Source organism: Cryptomeria japonica, chromosome 3 (assembly GCF_030272615.1).
Source record: "Cryptomeria japonica chromosome 3, Sugi_1.0, whole genome shotgun sequence".
NCBI lineage: Eukaryota > Viridiplantae > Streptophyta > Pinopsida > Cupressales > Cupressaceae > Cryptomeria > Cryptomeria japonica.
Window position 1 is genome coordinate 167,674,620 of NC_081407.1, and position 21,444 is coordinate 167,696,063.

Sequence of the window (21,444 nt, forward strand, 5' to 3'; positions counted from 1 at the left end):
GTTCTGTAAAATTCTTCAGTGGACGAAAACCCAATGGAGATTGGAGGCTTGTGGAGGGAAATCCATGAGTTTCATGTGGATAGTGGACGGAAACCCATGAGTTTCATGTGGATAGTGGATGAAACTCCATTGTTCACATAGAGCAACTTCATCCAGAGGTTGCATTGGAGCTTCAAGATTTCAGCAGTTTTCCATTGTTTGTATTCATTGCTTTATTGATGTTGTTGCAGTGATTCTAGATATCTTATGAGGGATTTGTTGTTGTTCTTAATCTTGTATCAGATCATATGCTATGTATTTTCAATTTGGAAATCAAACAATATCAGTTTGTGGTGTTTACAGTGACATTGGTGATATTTGCTTGTAATAGTTTTTGTGGGTTTTGCTATAAATTGGAGTTTGAATGCATTAATGTTGCTGCTGTAATACATCAGTTTCAGACCTGATTAAAGGATGCACATATCAGAAAAATAATTTTCAATAATGTTCTATAAAGTTCCATTTTAACTTACTTTCTGTGCAAGAGTAGTTAACTAGTTGGGTGTTTTCGGTGAAGTTTTGTGTAATATTTGTGAATCTATTTTCCAAATCTAAGAGCAATATTAAATTTTTGGTTGGGGACATTACATAGCGTCTACTTCAAAAACAGACAATCACATTACATAACGTCTACTTCAAAAACAGACAATCTTTTCAGAATTGATTAGCCTGGTCAAACGGTCACAATTATTTCAGAATATCATAATAAATCCCAGAATTGGTAGTAAAGATGGAGACAACTAGAAACTATTCTCAGTTCGGAAATATGTAATTCCCAGAGAGGCCAATGATAGCCAATTTGAATATCAAACCTAGATTGCATGTAACAATTCAAAAAGACCCTAGTTTAAAAGTTCTACATATCTGATGTCTTTCTAAAACTTAACTGCAGCAGATGCTCTCTTTTAAAATTTAGTCTGCAGTCTTATGCTTCCCCGATTATATCGATCTCTTACCCTCATGAAAAAATGTGATTAAACATTAATAATGTGGCCTAAATATAGATTGAATTTTGTGATCACCCTTATCATGCCAGATCTTGAGATAACATTAAAAGCTCCAACACACTTGATCCTGTCTTTTTTTAACTGAATGTAACTGTACACATATCTGATAGAAATAACAGATTTTGTGTAGTGCCATTTATGAAAATGCTCAAATAAAAAACACAAAAAATCCTGATACTCATGTAGTGATCCTTACAAGAAGCACAAATATATATATAAAAGCTGACAACATACTTTCAAACGGAAAATTAACAACCTGATACAACCTACTGGATATTCCAGTATTCGAAGTGCACACTATTGAAGATTTTGTTGATATTTTAGAACTTGTACTGCACCCTAAGGGTTTTCATCCTTGTGATGATCAATATCCATGCCTGAAGGGTTTTGTCTCCAAAGCACAGCTGCTGAGACACCACATCCAGGCCAGAAAAGACAATTATTTGTTTGCAATATTCAAACAAAAGATATTATTTCTTCTTTCCCAGCATTACTTTATAATCTTCAATTTAGGCGATCCCAAATTGATAGTAATCAGTTCCACAATTTGTGGTCACTAACTAACAATCAACTCCCATAATTTGCTGGCAGCTAACTGATAAATCAGTCCCTCAAATAAGTGATGCAAGAGTATCCAGTGGTATAAGGGCAATCTTGCATCACCCAGAAATATTGTATTTTGCTTTTGTTTTAAAGTTTTCTTTAGTTGTTTCAGAGCCCATGATGACACTTACGAGGTGTAGGGCAGTCAGAAACTTGAAACAACCAAAAATATTCACCTGCTATTTTTAGTAAGTTGGCCTTTTCGGGTTCGTATGGACATGAAAACTGACCCCAAGGAACCAAATTGAAAAATAAAATGATTGGTGAAATAGTCATCTCAATATCCTGCACCATTTGGAAGTTATTCAAGTTTTCGTCCCAATAAATTTCTCCAATGAAGTTTCAAATCAAAATTTAGGACCTTAGAAGCCCCGGAAAGGTTTGAAAATTGGACAGATTGATCTTCAAATATATTTGGCGTTGTAGATCTCTTCGCAAGCTTTCCAACAATATGTTATAATAGCAAATCGAACACTCAAGTCAAAAGTTATGGCTCCCGGAAGTTGTGCCACCAAAACTCAAGTTTAAATAAAAAATCCACCTGGGAGGGAAAATGAACCATTGGACCATTGGACTCCAAAAAGGAGACGAGTTACACTTTCTAAAACATTCTAAGGCAGTTAATGGTACTAAATAAAGAGGTGAACCAAGGTTTACAATGGGACAGCTCCATCAATACAGATTGTGGCTCCAGATTGTAGGGTTTTCTTAGAGAGTTCATTTTTCCTTGCAATGATTTGAGCCCATGCGGTTGTAGCATGTAATTTTCTGAATGTTGTAATTTTCATATCATTGGTATAATAGAAAGCAAGTGTTTCTTTCTCGCATTTTCTGTTTATTTCTCTGTTGTTATCGTGTGTTTGGGTTTGTAAGGGGAGTACCCTTCATAAATAAGGCAGTCAACTAGTAGGTTACTAAGCAGTTAATTGACAAGAGTGAGACCAATTTAGCTTCTTATTCCATTATTAAAGTATCCTAACTAAAAGTCCTAGCTGTTGTTCAATTGACAAAAACAAGATACAGCTGTCTTATTAAGAACACAAATTGAATCCTACCTGAAAACTTAATTCTATTTAACTACTGACACACACAATGTTGTGGATAGAATAAAAAAGGGGACATTACAAATTCTTCCTTCCGGAAATTGCTTGCCCATGAGCAATGCAGTGTTGGATGTTCCAATATCTTTGGTCTTTCTCAAATACATCCTCCACACATAGATTCCTCTAATAGACTACTAGGAGTTTGATTGAAGGCTCCATGGTGTACTTAACTTCTTGTTTTGTTTTGCGGAGGGACTGCATCCCTTTCTTCTCATTTTTAATACTTCTTATTACTATAGGCTTATCCTCTCTACCATTATCCCTTGCTAACTTGGTCTCAAAGTATTCTTTCCCCAAAATTTCTTCACAATCTATTATAAATTTTTCTTGCTGGCTCATTTTCTTTCCTTGTGATGCTTCTTGAATGGGAATTCTTCTTGTTTTATACAACATACGGGATGGGTATTGGTCCGAGGGTTGTGCCTCTTCATAACATCTCTTCATACTTGGTGATGCCCTTTTATTAGTGAATGCCATTTGATTAGTAATTGTTGACAAATCCTTTCCCAAATTAAACATGGCTTTACTTTCTTTTTCTATCTCCTCTTTGTTCAACTTCCTTACACTTATACTAGCCAATTGTTCTAAATACTCATCTTTAACAAATAATATTCTCTCTGAGTTTTTAAGGAATTCTAGGAATCTCTTGTCCAATTTAATTGTGATGTTTGATAAATCTGGTTTTATTAATGAAGTTTTAGTTAAATGCAGTGGTGTTGAGCCTCATTGCTTCCACATCCATCTACCAGCAACTTCTTCGATACCTCATAAGCTTCTATGCTTCTTTCCAAATCTATCAAAATCTCTTCTACTCTCTCTAAATGGAGGGTAATTTGTTCCAAATTTTTCCATTCTTCCTCTCCAAATTCTTTTCCTTTCTTCTTTTTGGCAACACTCACATCAACACACTCAACGGCATCCATCTCAACACACTTTCTCTCTTCATTTCATTCTCCATTCTTTTGAGGTGCCTTTCCTCTCTTTCAACATTTTATCTTTGTCTTCACTCTTGTGTGTTTTGGCTCGCCATGTTAATTTTCCTTGTCAACTTAATCTCCTCTCTAAATTCTCTAGATTTCAAATCATCTCCTTTTGCCAAGGGTGTTTCTAATTTGGTTTTACATTACACCTTTATTTTATCCCATGGTATTATTTTCAATTTTGTATCTACTCTGATAGGTCACATCTTTTTTAGGGATTGCTTTTGAAGATCCACCCCCCTTTCCATTTGCCATCCCCTGGTTGCACAATCCCCTCATGAGGCTAACACCAAGGAGATAGTACTACACAGTACACGCTATAAGAAAATTTTCATCTTTCTCTCTCGTATCCCTACCTGAATCAAAATTTTGATTTTCTCCTTAATCTCCTCAATACTACCTAACTAGGGTCCCAACAACAGAACCAATGTTAGCAAGAAAAGTGGGGGATCATAGACCAAAGTCCTAAGCCCCCAGTATTCTCTATAAGTTGTATTTATACCCCCGACTTCGTAGTAAAAAAGGTATTGGAGGTTAATGTATAATGCAAAATCAGACAAGGTGACAAAATAACTCATCAACAAAAATCAAATAACATTCATGTCAACTTCCATATATTGATATCATATATTACATTTCCATCATTCCTTTACACATCTTGTCTTTCATACAATTATCTGAATATACATCAACATATCCTTTTTTCCTCTATTTCTGTCTTATCTTATATTCCTTCTATTCTCTTATCCTTCTATTACATTGTTCTCTATACTATACATGTACTTTCCTAATGGGACGTATCCCTTACAATCTACAACTCTTCTTGACGGTTCCTTGTTGGTCAGGAGCTTTGCAACCCTCTTGCAATGATTTGCAGAATGTTTCCCTGCTCTGTCCTATACTCTGTTGTTTTCCCTACTAACAATTACTAACATTGACCTTATTTTCCATGCCTTGACTTTTTGGGCAAAGGTTGAGTTTTGTACCTAGGATTGGATAGTAATGTTAAGAGTAGAGTAGAACCATACCATGCTAGTGGAATTGAAGATGTCCCAATACAAAGTATTCTATGGGTAATATAATAATAAAATGAATTGGGATTCAAATATTTAAAATTAATTACACTCGAGAACTTCAAACTTTGCTTATGCCAAAGGCCCTAAGGGAATTGCATAAGATAGTGCTAGACATACTTGTTCATGAAGGCCTTGGGGGAATCATGCAAGACTAGAAATATGATCTACTTGTGTCTAAAGGCCTTAAAGGAATCATGCAAGATAGTACTTATGCCAAGGTCTTGATGGAATCGTGCAAGTTAATGACACTCTACTTTTGATACTTAGTAAATCCCTTCCTATTTTTGTTGGGACATTGGTACCTAAAGTATAATTGTGATTTACTTGCTTGAGTGTGATGTTGTGCCAACTCATTACTTTGATTTTTGTGGTTATTACTATCTCATCTTGCATAATATTGGTTGTAGACCACAACCTTTGTATGCTCTTGTGCACTAAATTTTTGTGATGTATGTTGTCGGTATATGTGATGCCATGCTTTGTATCTCCCCCATAATTGTATTATGTGGGTATCTCCAATTGCGCAATCAACCATTTCTCAATTCAAAGAAATAGGCTTGAGAGTTCCACATGGTTGGCGTTGTACAACGTTGTACAACAGTTGAGGTGAGTTATAATCAATTGATATGCTTAGAGAGCATGCAAAGATCTTTTATTGTTGAGGTAAGGTAGTTCCTTTATGGTATCATTTATTAAGAAACATGTATATTCAAGACTTCATCACTCATTTGCTCAATTTGTTTTGGAGCCATAATTAAACTTGTAATCCGTGGTAAATTACCCAATTTGGGGATGGTGGTTTCATTGGATTCTTTCAATTATCATTTTATGCTACGAGTAGATATTATATTTGAAATGGAATCTCTTAATTTTCTCATTTCTAATATGTTATGTAGGCATAGATTGATCTCCATTTTTCGATGATATTGACATCATGTTGTTCATTTCATTGTATGGTTGAATCAAGAATTTAGTTATGACCTTGTTTCATGCGAACCATATCCTTTTTGAGGTTTCATGTTTGGTCAACATAGAGCTTATCAATGCATGCTTGCTTGGCTCAAGTCATTTTTGAATTGCACGAAAATCAGGGAAGTTACATCTTGTTACTTGCAAAAGTTACAGTTGCTTGCTTTTAGACTTGTGTTTTTTGTATGATGCAGGAGCATCCCCGGTTCATTGCAATCTTGCATCAACCAAAAACATTTTCTTTTTTGTTTTGTTTTTTGTTTGCAGTTTCAGTGTTCCTTTCTGTATGTCCCGGTTTTGGCTCACCAGATCCTGTGGAGTTGGATTCTACTTGAAGACTTGATCATCTTTCTTGCTTTCAAACCGCATCTCATTTGGATCACTTTCCGGCAAGATATCGCAAACAATTTCCATGACAGTTTCTTGTTACCAGTTGTCCCTTTGTTACCGGTTGCCTAAGACCTATTCTGGTGATCTACCCGAACCCATTCCGAAGCTTGTGGAGCCTTGGACATTGATCTCGATGTTTCTTGGCATGTGGCCGACCTTCTACGTAAAATCTCTTGGCGGAGGCCAACCTTGTTCATTTTCCACGTTAGGTCTTGTTCTTCGGGTTTTGATCCTTTTGGGCCGACTAGATCCTTTGGATCAATATATATATTTGTAATCATGCTTTAGAATGCAATCAATTGAAAATCAATTAGAATCAATCAAAGATAGACTGTGCCTAGAAGATAGATCTTTCGATTTAAGGTCACGGTGTGACCTATTCTACCAGTTCTATGTGCCGGTATGTTGTAACCCGGTTGTTACCGGTTGGATGTAATCAAATTTCATGCAATAAAACTATCTGTTCTACATTGCCTCCATCATATCTGTGTGTTTCCGTTGTGTTTACTCTTGCTGACCGGTTTGGACTGATCTCTTTGAGGTCCCTCCTCACCAGTGACTGCTTTATTGTAGGCCAAAAATTCCATTGTGCAGTCATGAGGGTTGGAATTCAGAGTTCTATTTGCATTTTGCAAGATGCAAAATGCAAATTCGACTTCAAAATCCAAATTGCATTCTACTTGAGATTTGGGGTTGTTTGTGTATTTTGCATGGTGTAAAATCTCATTCTAACTCAAAAATCCAAATTCTTTAATGGCAAGGCCATGGAGTGCAATAATTTTCACAAATATCAAATACAAATCAGTCCGAAGTGCATTATGCAAATCAAACTTCGTGCTGGAGTTGATTATTGAACCCCACAGCTCCGAAATGTCTCCTGCAACTAAAACACCTATCACATAGAGAGAAAAAAAAACTAATTTGCAACGTAACCTTGAGAATTATATTGACCCAAAAAAACATTTGAATAGGATTTTGAATTAATGGATCAAATATAATGTACAAATGAATCCTTATGATAAGGAAAAAGACCCTAGATGAAACCTTAAGGATTAAATTAGATTATGACAAGTGTCATCATCCTATGCATTGAGACAAAGAAAGCTCATGACCTGTGAATAAAAAAGCAAATGCTTAAGTTTAGCTTAAGTGTAATAGAGTAACAAGGGGTCCTCATTAATTAATTAAATGAATTTCTTATTTTACTCTAACACCACCCTGCTCCTTAAGTGCAACCTAGAGAGAAGATAATTATTGAATGATGGATGCATGGATGGGTCTCAACTACAAGGCTTGATATGGTGCCCAAGTACAAAAAAATAAATCTCATAATCAAAGAAAAGGAGTAAACCACATAGGAAAAAGTTCCTCTCCAAAAGAGAGAAAATGAAATAAATGCATAATAGTGAAAGAAGGAAAGGACTTGATTTGACCCCCCAAAGACTGCTTATGTCACATAAGTACAATAAATGTGTTGGAATCATTTGCCATTGCACCAAAAGCTCAAACTATCAATGCTCGATACAAACGCCAGATTTAACCTGATCCACACGAGGTGGTCAAGCAATGTCACAAGTCCCCAAGGAGATGTTGACCACCAAGTCAACAACCTCCCCCTCAACACCGACTGAACCTTCAGCACCCACTCAAGGGAGACTCGAACCCGTGACCCAAGGCTCTAATACCAATTGTTGGAATAGTTTGTCATTGCGCCAAAAGCTTGAACTGTCAATGCCCAATACAAATGCCAAATTTAACCTAATCCACAAGAGGTGGTTAAGCCATGTCACGAGTCCCCAAGGAGGTGCTGAACACCAAGTCAACAAAATGTTCCCCCAATAAGAGAGAGAAGGATGAGAATATGAATCCCCCCCATAAAGAAGTAGCTCATGAGTCAATGATGAAAGTCTAAAGATAGAATACAATCCACTACCTACAAAAGACATTTCTCCACTTAGGAAGAAACAAATCCACTATTGATTAGAGAAGCCACTCCCATCAATTGGATGAATCGAGAATCCAAATCCAAATGTGTCTCTAAAACTGCTCAAATGTCCACATGACGAAGTCAAGTGACACCAATTAAAATCCTGCAAAGACTAATGTTGAACAAGCTCCAAAGACAATGATGACGGACTAATGGCGATGATGGGGCTGTAATGAAAGAGGAGATGAATGTCCTCAAAAGAAGCCTCCAAATCTATAACATGAGACTCCACAAACAAAGATGATATCTCTAGTAGATATGAATCCCAAGTACCTATGTCTAGAAGAGTATGAATGACTTGTTACATTAAATCAATAGGAGCTATGAATGTAGAAATAATAATCTCATTAGGTACAACAAAATATGGAGATGTGCTCTTGGTAAGCGTGGTGGGAACAGGGAAACAAGTCTCTAAACCTTTAGAACATGCAAGACCGATATACTCAAGCTCCTCTAAAGTATCATCATCAAAGGGTATGCTATCTACATCATCAAGGGGAATGAGACAATCCGCAATAGGATCCTCTAGAAATGGAGAGACATGAAAGTCTCCATAAATCTCCCAATGTTAGGTCCAAAGTGTGTGAGGAAAATCAATGTCTAATATAGCACATAGTGTTAGGATCAACACTAGAACAAATCATTCCTTCAACATGATCAATGATGTTAGCCCATGCTGAACTACTCCCTGATGTGTTTGGTTCATGTAGAAGTCCATAAAGATTAAACCACTTGAGATGTGTCAAGATGTCGTTTGGCAAAGACTTGTAATTATCCTTTCCCAAGATAACCACAAAAGGATGAACAAAACAACCCATAATACCTTTCCAAAGATAAAATATAAAACCAATAACCTCAGTGCATATAAATCGGCTGAAATGAAGTCATCTCATGCAAATTGGACATTGATACAAGCAAAAGTCAAAAAAGATGATCTGACTTCGATAGGAAATAAAATGAACTAGCAGCAAAATCTAAAAATGCAACCTGCACCACTGGAAAGTACATGAAATTATCTTTTTGATGATATCTCATTTGCCAATTTTTGACACCATATGCCAAAGTGATGTCAAAAGAAAAACAGCTCCTTTAGGGCAAAAAACTAGGGTTGAGGGCACGTTGATAGTATAAGGACTGACATCATGCTAACATCATGTTGATGTCAGCAATCTACATGTCAGTATTGTTAAATTTAGTCTCAGTCGTAACTCTAAAATCGTAATCTGTTTTAGCACCCAGAAAATTCAATTTTATACTTGCGATTTAATTTAGTATTAAACTAACATACTAGTTTGTTATTGTTATGTTTGGTTTAAGTAATCCCGCCGGTGTAGAAGGATCGTGGCTCCACACAGGGGTCACGACCCTATGTGGAACCACGTGGTTCCATATAGGATCACGACCCCTTGTGGAGGCACGATCCAATGAAGACAAATGATATATATCCGCCACCCTTGTTGAATAAAATTACATAGAATTCCAAGAATGCAAGTATCAGATTGAATCAGATATATACATTAAAATACATCCAATAAAACCTGGGAAAATCAACATGGTATCAGAGCTCAGGCTTGTGAAGTTTAATTTGGAGGTTGGAGAGGGTTGGAGAAATCAGTTTTTTTTAGAATTTTCAGTCTGAAATATGCCATTGTACGGCCCTTGGTTGGCCTCAAAATGAGGACTATAATATATGGATGGAAAGATCTGTGTTTCTAGTTTTCAAATATGTTTATCTCATCAAATTTGATTCAGTTTTGTGCAAGATATGACGACTTTGGTGCAGGTCACTTGAAACCCTACCTAGGGTTAGCAGTTTTGGGAAAAATGTCATAACTTTTGTTTTAACCGTTGGATCTCGCTATAACTTGGAGGAAATGTTGGTAATTAGCTTTTCTAACATCTCGCCGAAGAGATTGGATAAATTTGGTAAATTGCAAAAGTTATTAACGACTGTGTGTGGCAGATCATAATGAAAGTGTTGATCAAAATTATGAAAATGTTCTACATCATTCAAAGGGAATTATGATGAGAGATGATTCATGCGTGATATTTCTTATATGGGCTCACCTTATGAAAGGAAATGTTTTAAACTTAAGGACGAAAGCACAATAAAATTGAATTAAAGGGAGAAATAAATTGATGCTTATAAACGAATTGATGATTGAGACCAGATGCAGAGGGAGTCTGACATTTCAAAAGAGGACAAGAGGTTGATACAAGAACTTGAGCTCCAGAGGGAGAAGATGGTTCAGTCAACTTGTGACAATTTCGATCATAGTGATTGAGAGGGATTTTCACTATTGAAGGTGAAACACTTATGAGGTAAATAATGCTAAAACACATGTATGCAAGTTAGAGAAAGCACTGTAAGGATTAAAACAAGCTCCCAGAGCATGGTACGAAAGAATTGACAGTTACTTATTAGAGATAGGTTTCTCTAAGAACATTGCTGATCCAAATCTGTATTTCAAAATAATCAAAGGTGAAATGTTGATACTCATATTATATGTAGATGACTTATTAATTACAAGCGAAGATCATTTCATTGCAAAATGCAAACAAGAACTAGCTTCAGAGTTTGAGATGAAGGATTTAGGTCTACTCCATTATTTCCTTGGGTTAGAAGTATGGCAAAAACCAGATGGTATTTATCTAAATCAAGGTAAATACACCATTGACATTCTGAAGAGATTTGGAATGATGAATTGTAAGCCAATGTCATCTCCTATGGAAACAAACCTACATAAACTAAAAGAAGCTATAGCAGATTCCAAATTTGCAAATCCAACATTATACAGACAGATTATTGGATCATTAATGTACCTAGTCAATACCAGACCTGATATATGTTATGCAGTAAATGCACTCAGCCAACACATGGTTGAACCCAAAGAAATACATTTGGTTGCAGTAAAGCATATATTGAGATATCTTCAAGGTACCTTGGACTATGGACTGCATTATGAACACATTGCATTGAACCTACATGGATACTTTGATTCAGACTGGGCTGGAAGCGTGATAGACAGGAAGAGCACTTCAGGATGTTGTTTCAGCTTGGGATCAGCTATGGTATCTTGGATCTGCAAAAAACAATCATCCGTAGCTCAGAGCTCCACAGAAGCTGAATATATAGCTGCATCCATGGCAGCTAAGGAAGCCGTATGGTTGAGGAAATTGATAGTAGGACTGTTTGGTGAAAGTCTGAAGCCTACTATCATTCATTGTGACAATCAGAGCTGCATTAAACTTTCAGTGAATCCAGTTTTCCATGATAGATCCAAGCACATTGAGATCCCATATCACTATGTAAGAGACATGACAGAGAGAAAGGTAATAAGACTGGAATATGTCAATACAGGAGATCAGACAGCTAACATTCTCACCAAACCCCTAGCAAGAGTGAAAATTATCACTTCAGGAGGTATCTTGGTATGGTTAAAATGTAATTGATGTCTAAGATTATGTAAACTTCTTGGTCACATACTTGAGTATATGAATTATGTAACCTTTCCCTGTGTTCATTCCTAAAGGATGACGATTCTTTAGTTAATGAACACTTGTATTTTAACATTGTAAGGTGACGATCTTATAAATGTTTGGAAGATCATATAAACTGAAAATCAGACAATTTGAATATCAGTAATATGATAAGTTATAGTAGACATTATGTAAGTGGATTAATGTCAGTGCACATACTATAACAGGGATATCAAAGTGAGTATATTCTTAGTATCACAAGCTGATACTTATAACAAGGATATCAAAGCAAGTATATCCTTAGTATCACAGGCTAATACTTAAAACATGGATATCAAAGTGAGTATATCCTTAGAATCACAGGCTGATTCTTCACACCTAGGTGATGTAATTATCATGAGATTAGTGTTGAGCTAAATTAAGTTTTAGGTCTATACTCCTAAGACTAAGAGGGAGTGTTAAATTTAGTCTTAGTCGTAACTCTAAAATCGTAATCTGTTTTAGCGCCCAGAAAATTTGATTTTATACTTGCGATTTAATTTAGTATTAAACTAACATACTAGTTTGTTATTGTTATGTTTGGTTTAAGTAATCCCGCCGGTGTAGAAGGATCGTGGCTCCACACAGGGGTCACGACCCTATGTGGAACCACGTGGTTCCATATAGGATCGCAACCCCCTGTGGAGGCACAATCCAATGAAGACAAATGATATATATCCGCCACCCTTGTTGAATAAAATTACATAGAATTCCAAAAATGCAAGTATCAGATTGAATCAGATATATACATTAAAATACATCCAATAAACCCTGGGAAAATCAACAAGTATATACCCTATTCGCCAAAATATTCCATCAGAAGCCACAAAACTGCTACCGTGTACAAAAAACAGGCTTGCAAGTGAAAAAACCACCTATGGTTGGCGGAAACTGCTTTTTGATAGTGTTGAAAAAGTAGCTAGGTCGAATCCCTAGCTTAAACAAATTTTAATGTGTGGCCTTTGGCCTTAAAATTTGATGTATGAACCTATATGTGCGATCAATTAATGAAAGATAGGGCAGGGCCCAAATTGGGCAATTGAGCAAACAATTATGTAAAGTGTAATAAATAAATCATTATTTATATTTTTGGCAGCAAAGTGTATTTAGCCGACCTAGCCTATGAGGCAATGTAATCATGTATAAATAAAAGGCATTGTGATGCCTTGTTATATCAAGTAAGCAATTCATTCTCTCAAGCGAATATCATCTGGAAGATCAGTGAATTTGTTATAGTGGTCAGAGAATTAGTCTCAGACATCAGTGAACTGGTCTTGATCATCAGCAATCAGCATTTGGTGACCAGCGATCATCATCTGAGGGCAGTGAACTTGATATAAGCACAATGAACCTCATATCTACTCAGCAAAGTTAGCTACATCATCATGCAGATTGAAGAAAGCACTATATGGCCTTAAGCAGGCCCCTCGTGCTTGGTATGAAAGAATTGACAAGTATTTGGTAAGTTTAGGATTTTGTAAGAATCCTAACCTTTACTTCAAAGTGGTTGATGGTGAAATGTTAATTCTGGTTTTATAAGTGGATGATTTATTTCAAACTGGTGAAGACAGTCTCATCATTAGATGCAAGAAAGAATTAGCTTCAAAATTTGAAATGAAATATTTAGGCCTAATGCATTACTTTCTAGGGCTAGAAGTATGGCAAAGACCTAACGAAATCATTCTAAGTCAAGGAAAATATACTGTTGATATCTTGCAAAGATTTGGAATGATGGATTGCAGACCTATGTTTACTCCTATGGAAACTAACTTGAAAAAGTTAAGTGTATCTGCTGCTAATTCTGATTTTGCAGATCCAACTGAGTACAAGCAGTTGATTGGATCTTTGATGTATCTAGTTAACACTAGACCAAACATCTGCTATACAATTAGTACTCTCAGCGAGTTCATGAACAAACCTAAGCATGTTCACCTCGTTGCAGCCAAGCATATCTTGAGATATTTGCGTGGCACAGTTGGCTATGGCTTTAAGTACTCCCTTAATATTGTCATCACCTTGGAAGGTTATTTTGACTCCGATTGGGCAAGGAGTGTCACTGACAGAAAGAGCATGTCAAGAATATGTTTCAGTTTGGGATCCGCCATGATTTCCTGGGGTAGCAGGAAACAGTCCTCAGTTGCATTGAGTACTGCTGAAGCAGAATACATTGCATCAAGTGTGGCTTCAAGGGAAGCTGTGTGGCTTCGCAAGCTTCTGGTTGGGTTGTTTGGACAACCTTGGGAACCAACAATCATCCATTGTGATGATCAGAGTTGTATAAAAATGTTTGCTAATCCTATGTTTCATGACAGATCAAAACATGTGGAGACTCACTATCACCATGTTCGAGACATGGTACAGAGAAGTGCCATTCAGCCAAAATATATCAGCACTGATGAGCCGATAGCAGATGTTCTCACCAAGCCTCTTGCTCGAGTGAAGTTCAAATACTTCAAAGACAAGCTTGGAGTTGTGAACATAGCTCTGGCTAAGAGGGAGTCTCAGCTTCAGTGATACATTCAAATGTATTTCCCACCCTCTGCGGGCAATGCAAGGTGGAACCACCCTCTGTGGGCAATGCAAGGTGGATCCATCCTCTGCGGGTATGCATGATGGATATCATGGAAAGAGTTCATGAAGTACTTTAATCATCCTTTGGGAGTGCCATGGTGATAGTCACGATGTGACTTGATTATTCAAGGGATCCTCCCTAGCTAAGAGGGAGTGTTGAAAAAGTAGCTAGGTCGAATCCCTAGCTTAAACAAATTTTAATGTGTGGCCTTTGGCCTTAAAATTTGATGTATGAACCTATATATGCGATCAATTAATGTGATATAGGGCAGGGCCCAAATTGGGCAATTGAGCAAACAATTATGTAACGTGTAATAAATAAATCATTATTTGTATTTTTGGCGGCAAAGTGTATTTAGCCGACCTAGCCTATGAGGCAATGTAATCATGTATAAATACAAGGCATTGTGATGCCTTGTTATATCAAGTAAGCAATTCATTCTCTCAAGCGAAGATCATCTGGAAGATCAACGAATTTGTTATAGAGGTCAGCGAATTAGTCTCAGACATCAGTGAACTGGTCTTGATCATCAGCAAACACTCCCAGAAGATCAGCGATCAGCAATTGGTGACCAGCAATCATCATCTGAGGGCAGCGAACTTGATATAAGGCATAACGAACCTCATATCTACTTAGCAAAGTTAGCTACATCATCTAACCTACCCTACTGGTGATTGAAGATCAATTCAAGTTCAGAACAGAATCAGATAAGTCTGTTTGCTCTTGCCCTGGGTGGGCAAAATTGTAATTGATCATCTGCTAATATAAATAAATAAGATCTGAACTTTGTTGCTGGGTTTTTCCTCCAAGAGGGAGGTTTTCCCAGGGTATCTGTGTGTCATGTGTGTGCATTTTTGTTTCATTCTGAGTTTTGTTCATTCTGATCACTGAAATTAACAGATAGAAGAGGTTGTAATATAGTTGTTGTCAGAATCAATGTCGATGTTGTATATACAGGCCAATATATGCTGAATGGCAGTAGCAATGTTAATTGTCGTCATTGCCAATGTGTTTAGAACTTGCGACTGAGGCTGCGAGAAGTAACGACAATAAAACCACTTCCAACGGTTAAAAAACACCAAATTATTTTAAAAACTTTGCTTGAAACTCCAAGTTTCATAACAAAAATCTAAGTTGTCTGTACGGGTACGTGTACGAGTATATGACACGGGTACACCAGTATGGCAATTTTTTTCCTTAGGCATGGTACATTTGGGCTGAGGCTGCAAGAAGTAACGACAATAAAACCACTTCCAACGGTTAAAAAACACCAAATTATTTTAAAAACTTTGCTTGAAACTCCAAGTTTCATAACAAAATTCTAAGTTGTCTGTACGGGTACGTGTACGAGTATATGACACGGGTACACCAGTATGGCAATTTTTTTCTTTAGGCATGGTACATTTGGGTATGATATGTGTGTGTGTGTGTGTACAATATACATATATATATATATATATATATATATGCAAATATGTGTATATGTATAGATACACACACACATACATATATATATGTATATATACACATGTATATACACACATATATATGTATATATACACATATATGTATGTGTATATATAAATATATATACCAAAAAATTAAAAATTTAAAGAAATATACAAAATTGTAAAACTAAAATACATTCGATGGTATGATACATCATCATTGATCAATGCCAAATACCAAAATGGTAGTGATAAAGATAAATATTATACGCCAATTGATAGCTTAGAATTTCAATATTATGTCATATGTTATATAATATATATTAGCTACCCTTCAAAATGCCAAAATGAGAAAAGAGAGAGTGAAGAGAGAAAAATGATCTTTGTATTGGGCGAAATGATGCTTTTAGGGGTGTTTTAGGGTTTTTGGATGCAAAAAAAAGAGTTAAAAATGTTTTTTTTTGTTACAGGAAATCAAAGATTTGATGCTCTGCTATCATGTTGCAGTTGATTGTTGAACCCCATAGCTCTCAAAAATACTTGCAACCAAAGCACCTATCACATGGAAAGAGAAAAAAGCAACTGATTTTCTATGCAACCTTAAAATCTTATTGATCCAAAAAAGCATTTGAATAGGCTTATGAATTAGTGGATTGAATACAATGTACAATAATGAATTCTTGTGATAAGGAAAAAGCAAAAATCAACCCTAGATTAAACTTAGGTGAGGATAAAATTAAATAATGAGAAGTGTCCTCATCCTATGCTTTGAGACAAAAAAAGCTCATGACCTAAGAATAGAAAAACACTTGCCTAAGTTTAGCTTAAGGATAATAAAATAAAAAGGGAACCTGATTAATTAATAACTAATTAATTGAATAAGTGATTTTCCTATTTTACCCTATTACTTTGAGGCGCAAAGTGCCCAAAGTTCAAATTGCATTCTACTCAAGGTTTGGAGCTTTGTGTGCATTTTGCATGGTGTAGAGTGTAGAGTGTCATTCTAACTCTGAGGCCTAAATTCTTTAACAACTATGGTTCTGCCTTGGAGTGCATATTTTCACAATTTTCATATGGAAATCGGATCCCAAAGTCCAAAATACACCATGCAAGTTGAACTTTGGGGCCCAAAGTGCTCAACCAATGAAGCTCAAGGCTAGCAATCGAAATTGCATGCTCACAATTTGTCAATCAAGATCTAAAGCACAAGCTACAAGTTACCAAGAATTGAATTTGAGCTGAACAATTGATAGTAGTGATTTGTAACTTGGAATCTAATGTCCAAGGTGTTGCAAAATGTAACATGTACCCCAAACTCCAAGGTCCAAGCCAAGGAAGTTGTGAGTGCATAGTTGACATAGTAAACTTGCTCCTCTTTGCCACATAACTTGTTAACTCAATAAACTTAACTAGAGTTAGTTAAAGTCTTCCAATGATGTCACCATGCTTGGTGCAATGGTGTGTGTTCTAAGTGTGTCACAGTTGGTTTCATGGCACTTTTTTCACAGAAAGGTGCCTTTTGTCTTGATACTTTTGGCTTTCATATTGCAAGAAAATTGTTTTCCCTATTTTCTTTCATTAACGCCTTGGGCAAAAGCTTGGGGCATTACACCAAAACAATAGTATTGAGTTGAGCTCCTATAGAAGAAATACCACAGATCCTCTGGAAGTACAGATAACAAAATATTGGGGAATTTTACGTGAAAATGGACCTATGATGAATTACATTGTCTGTTTTGCTATATCATTTTCCACTAAATATGCAGTCAAACTTCAAGGCCCAAAGTGCTCCCCCAATGAAGCTCAGGGCTAGCAATCAAATTTGCATGCTCACAATTTGTCAATCAAGGTCTAAGGCACAAGCTATTACCAAGAATTGAAGTTGGGCTGAACAATTGATAGTAGTGATTTGTAACTTGGAATCTAAAGTCCAAGGTGTTGCAAAATGCAACATGTACCCCGAACTCCAAGGTCCAAGCCAAGGAAGTTGTGAGCGCACAGTTAAGATAGGAAACTTGCTCCTCTTCCCCACACATAACTTGTAAACTCGATGACCTTAACTCAAGTTAGTTAAAGTCTTCCACCAATGTCACCATGCTTGGTGCAATGGTGTGTGTGCTAGGTGTGTCATGGTTGGTTTCATGGCACTTTTTGCACAATAAGGTGCTTTGTGTCTTGTTTCTTGTGGCTATCATATTGCAAAAACATTGTTTGCCCTATTTTTTTTCATTAAAGCCTTGGGCAAAAGCTTGGGGCATGACAGCAAAACATAACATTGAGTTGCGCTCCTGTACAAGAAATACCATAGATCCTCTGAAAGTACAGCTACCAAAATATTGGGGAATTTTGCATAGAAATGGACCTATGATAAATTACATTGTCTGTTCTGCTGTATCATTTTCCACTAAATATCTCCCGTTAAAAGGATAATCACAAAGAAGAAGACGAACAATATCAAGTGGTCTCCTCCTAAGGAAGGGTGAGGTAATCTGAATTTTGATGGCACACTGAAAGGAAATCCGAGGCTTGCTGGTGCAGGAGCCGTTCTGCAGTCTCACAATGGTTCATTTGTCAAAAGTGGCTCATATTTTTTGGGCTCTAAATCTAATAATGAAGCTCAAGCTATTGAACTTCTGGAAGGTATGAAATAACCAGCTGCTGGAGGTCAGCAGGTGATTCTCAACGAATCATCAATGGGTGTTTAGAAGGTCAAATTAAAGATTGGCATATATGTGTCATAGAAGAAATTAAGATCATTAGGAGCAGCTATCAGTCTGTCAATTACAAGCATTGCTTCGGAGATAGCAACAAGATAGTAAATAGATTGGCTAATGTTGGAGTCACCATTAGTGGTGAAGATTACCTTAAGATCCTAAAGAGTGGCAGATTGAAAAACATGTTGCAAGTGAAAAGTTGTATCGGCTTCCACACACTCCACCAAAGTTTTGTTTTTTTCAACATATCATCAGCTGCCAATTTGTACCTGCCGTTTGGCATTGCATGTGAGTTCATGTCTACAAGTGGAAGATTTTATTGTTCTTGTGTAACAGAGACACTCCATGCTATTTTTCTTATTTGAGACAGAGATTTGATCAGTATTGATTTTCATTTTTAGCTGTGGAAAAACAGAGAGCATATTAAGTTTGAGCAGAGCAGTAAGGATGCCAAGAGATTTCTGCAAACAGGATGAGGCCTCCAAGGCAGCGGCCTCAGACCAGCATCTGTACAAACTTTCAATATTGTTGATATTTCTTTAGCTTTTGTGATGATCATTTTGGGAGCTGATGGGCTGGAAATACTAGGTTTTAAAAGACCAGAGCTTCAATTACAGCAGATTTTGGATCTAATCTCACAGCTAAGGTGACAGATCCAGTAGCTTGTGGGTGGATCCTCCACGCTCTCCCTCCATCCTCATCAATACTCTGGATAAAGGATAGTCCAGATGATGAACAGTGGATGTCAAAATAGGAGCAGAATAGTGTGGAGAGGCAGGTTGCTTGCTTGGAGGATAAGACAATTTCTACTGTCAATCAAATGATTAAAGTGGAATTATCCTGCGTGGATATAGTCCTTTATGTTGACAACTTTTGAGCTTGTTTATCCCTTCATTTTCTAAGGGAGGTGTAGAATGAGCAGTTCAAAAAATGTATTCTGAAACACGCGTAATGATGGTGGATAGAACTGAAAAAAATCTCATAACCTTTCAAGCAAGCTTTCCAAACTTTCAGCCCTCTACTATTAACCATCCAGAATATCATTCCCTATGCAGTAGTTGGCAGGAGTTCCATGAAAATACTACCTCAAAAATTCTTCTGACCCAGGTGGTCAGATGAAATCCAATCACAAAACCTAAAATACAGATCTTTCCTCTGAACAGCAAAGGAATGACAGCTTGGGATGATTTCAGCAACAGGTACCAATGAGGGGCTAAAATTTTGCAGCACCTGTTTAAGATATTTTAGGGTATTTTTGCCAAAAAGGAGTAGCATTTAATTAATATTTTTCTTCATTTTCTTTGAAAATACTTAGTAATAGTTGTTACTGGAAATTAAACAAAAATTAATGTAACGTAGACCATTTTCTTACTAATGGCTCGGATGTTATTAGAATCAGTACCTTCTGAGAAAACTATGGTAGCCCCCGCATGGGACCACAAGGTAAACCCTCATGACCCTGTCTATTTGGCCATTTTGGGTTAAATACAAATGTCTGAGGTATATAACAGGGTGGTCATTAGATGTGAACCACTGGATAAACATATTCCGAGACAGAGTCCGTAAATAAGCTAGTATGATTCCAAGTTTTGCTCTACTTGTGAAGTTATTTTGCTTCATTAAAACTTCCTTCTCAATTCCTTTATAGAATTCGTTTCTTTTTTTGGAGGGAATTATTATCCTATTGTTAGAACTAGATAGTGATTCTCCTAGTCAGAAGTAACATGTGTTGGCACAATTTGTGCAAATAAATATCAGGTACAAATGTTTCAGAACTGAACTTCGAACCGTCTTTCAAAATAAAATACTTCCAAACCATCCTCCTTACCCTTTAAAGCCAAAGTTCAAACGCAAAACGAAAGAAGCCAAAGAGTATCTATTCAATCAATCCAACTTCTCTAAATCTCTTAATCCCCAAACAGAGATCATAAGAAATAAGTCACATCAAAAGTCTAAAACCAGTACATCTAAAACTTATAATGATTGTTCACAGCAAAGAAAAGCCAATAGACAAAAAGACACGCACATTCAATCCCACAAAAACCCAAGAATGGTAAATATACACAGAATCCTAAACTTGTCAATTCGCATTCCCCACAACATCAAATCCAGAGCATTTCCGGAAGTGCACATAATACCCAAATTTTACAGCAACTAGAAATCCCCAAAAAGAACAGAACCTCCAACGTTTTGAGAATCAAATATTTAAAGACTCCCCATACCCAGCAATCCTCAATCGGCCCTCCCACTAAAACAATTGTAGAACTTCACAATTGCACACAACAATTCAATTAAATATGAGAATATAAGATAGTTCCTACCTGAGCGTTTGACCTTGCTTCCACTGAGGCTATGGTTGCAGATGCTACATCAATGGGAAAAATAAGACCATAGCAGTTATAGAGGCGAAGACCAAATACCGCCCGCCCACTTGTGTAATGAAAATAGCTGGCAAAGTGTGAATCTAAAGATACGTGCCATGTGATGGACCTCAACTTACCGTGAAAAGTAAATCAGATGCATACATTTTTGGCATTTTCTCATTTCAGTTTGCCCACATTTCTTCCCGTGTCAATGCCGCGCTCGACGAACACTTAAAAAGAGGGCAGTGAAGAATAATTGAACACAAGTGGACCCTTGGTTTATTAGTAAAGTCGAATGGTTCAAAAGTATATGAGGGATAAATCTTATTTATAATGAATATCTCCTTTTTTTTCTTTTTTGGGTAAGGGCAGGATTGTATAGGTTTAAAAGAGAAATGTTTTATTCAAAATATACAATTTTGTTTTTGTTTTTTGTGAAGGTGAAGATGATAGGTGGTTGAAAAACAAGTGATTTATTTAAGATATTGGTTCTTGTGAAGGTGGGACAATACGTGATATAAGGAAAACTATTTTATTTGATTTATATATCCTTTTCTAAAGATATGAATGACATGTGGCTCGAGTGAAAGTATCTTATTCAAGACATATCTCTTCTTTAAGGTGGGAATGACAAATGGCACAAGGATAAGCACTTCACTCAACACATATACCCT

The 21,444-nt window shown here is 36.5% G+C and overlaps 1 protein-coding gene across 2 annotated transcripts in view; it reads right to left on the bottom strand.

Moving 5' to 3' along the window:
• The window catches only part of LOC131048317 (chaperone protein dnaJ 49), a 33,403-nt gene extending 12,389 nt beyond the window's left edge, over positions 1–21,014 (bottom strand). The window contains exon 1 of one of the 2 annotated variants that reach the window (XM_057982228.2): positions 20,729–21,014. The gene's annotated coding sequence lies outside the window, so the exon portion shown is untranslated. The remainder of the gene's footprint in view (positions 1–20,728) is intronic. The other variant, XM_057982227.2, reaches the window with a different exon arrangement.
• Between the last annotated feature and the right edge of the window lie 430 nt (positions 21,015–21,444).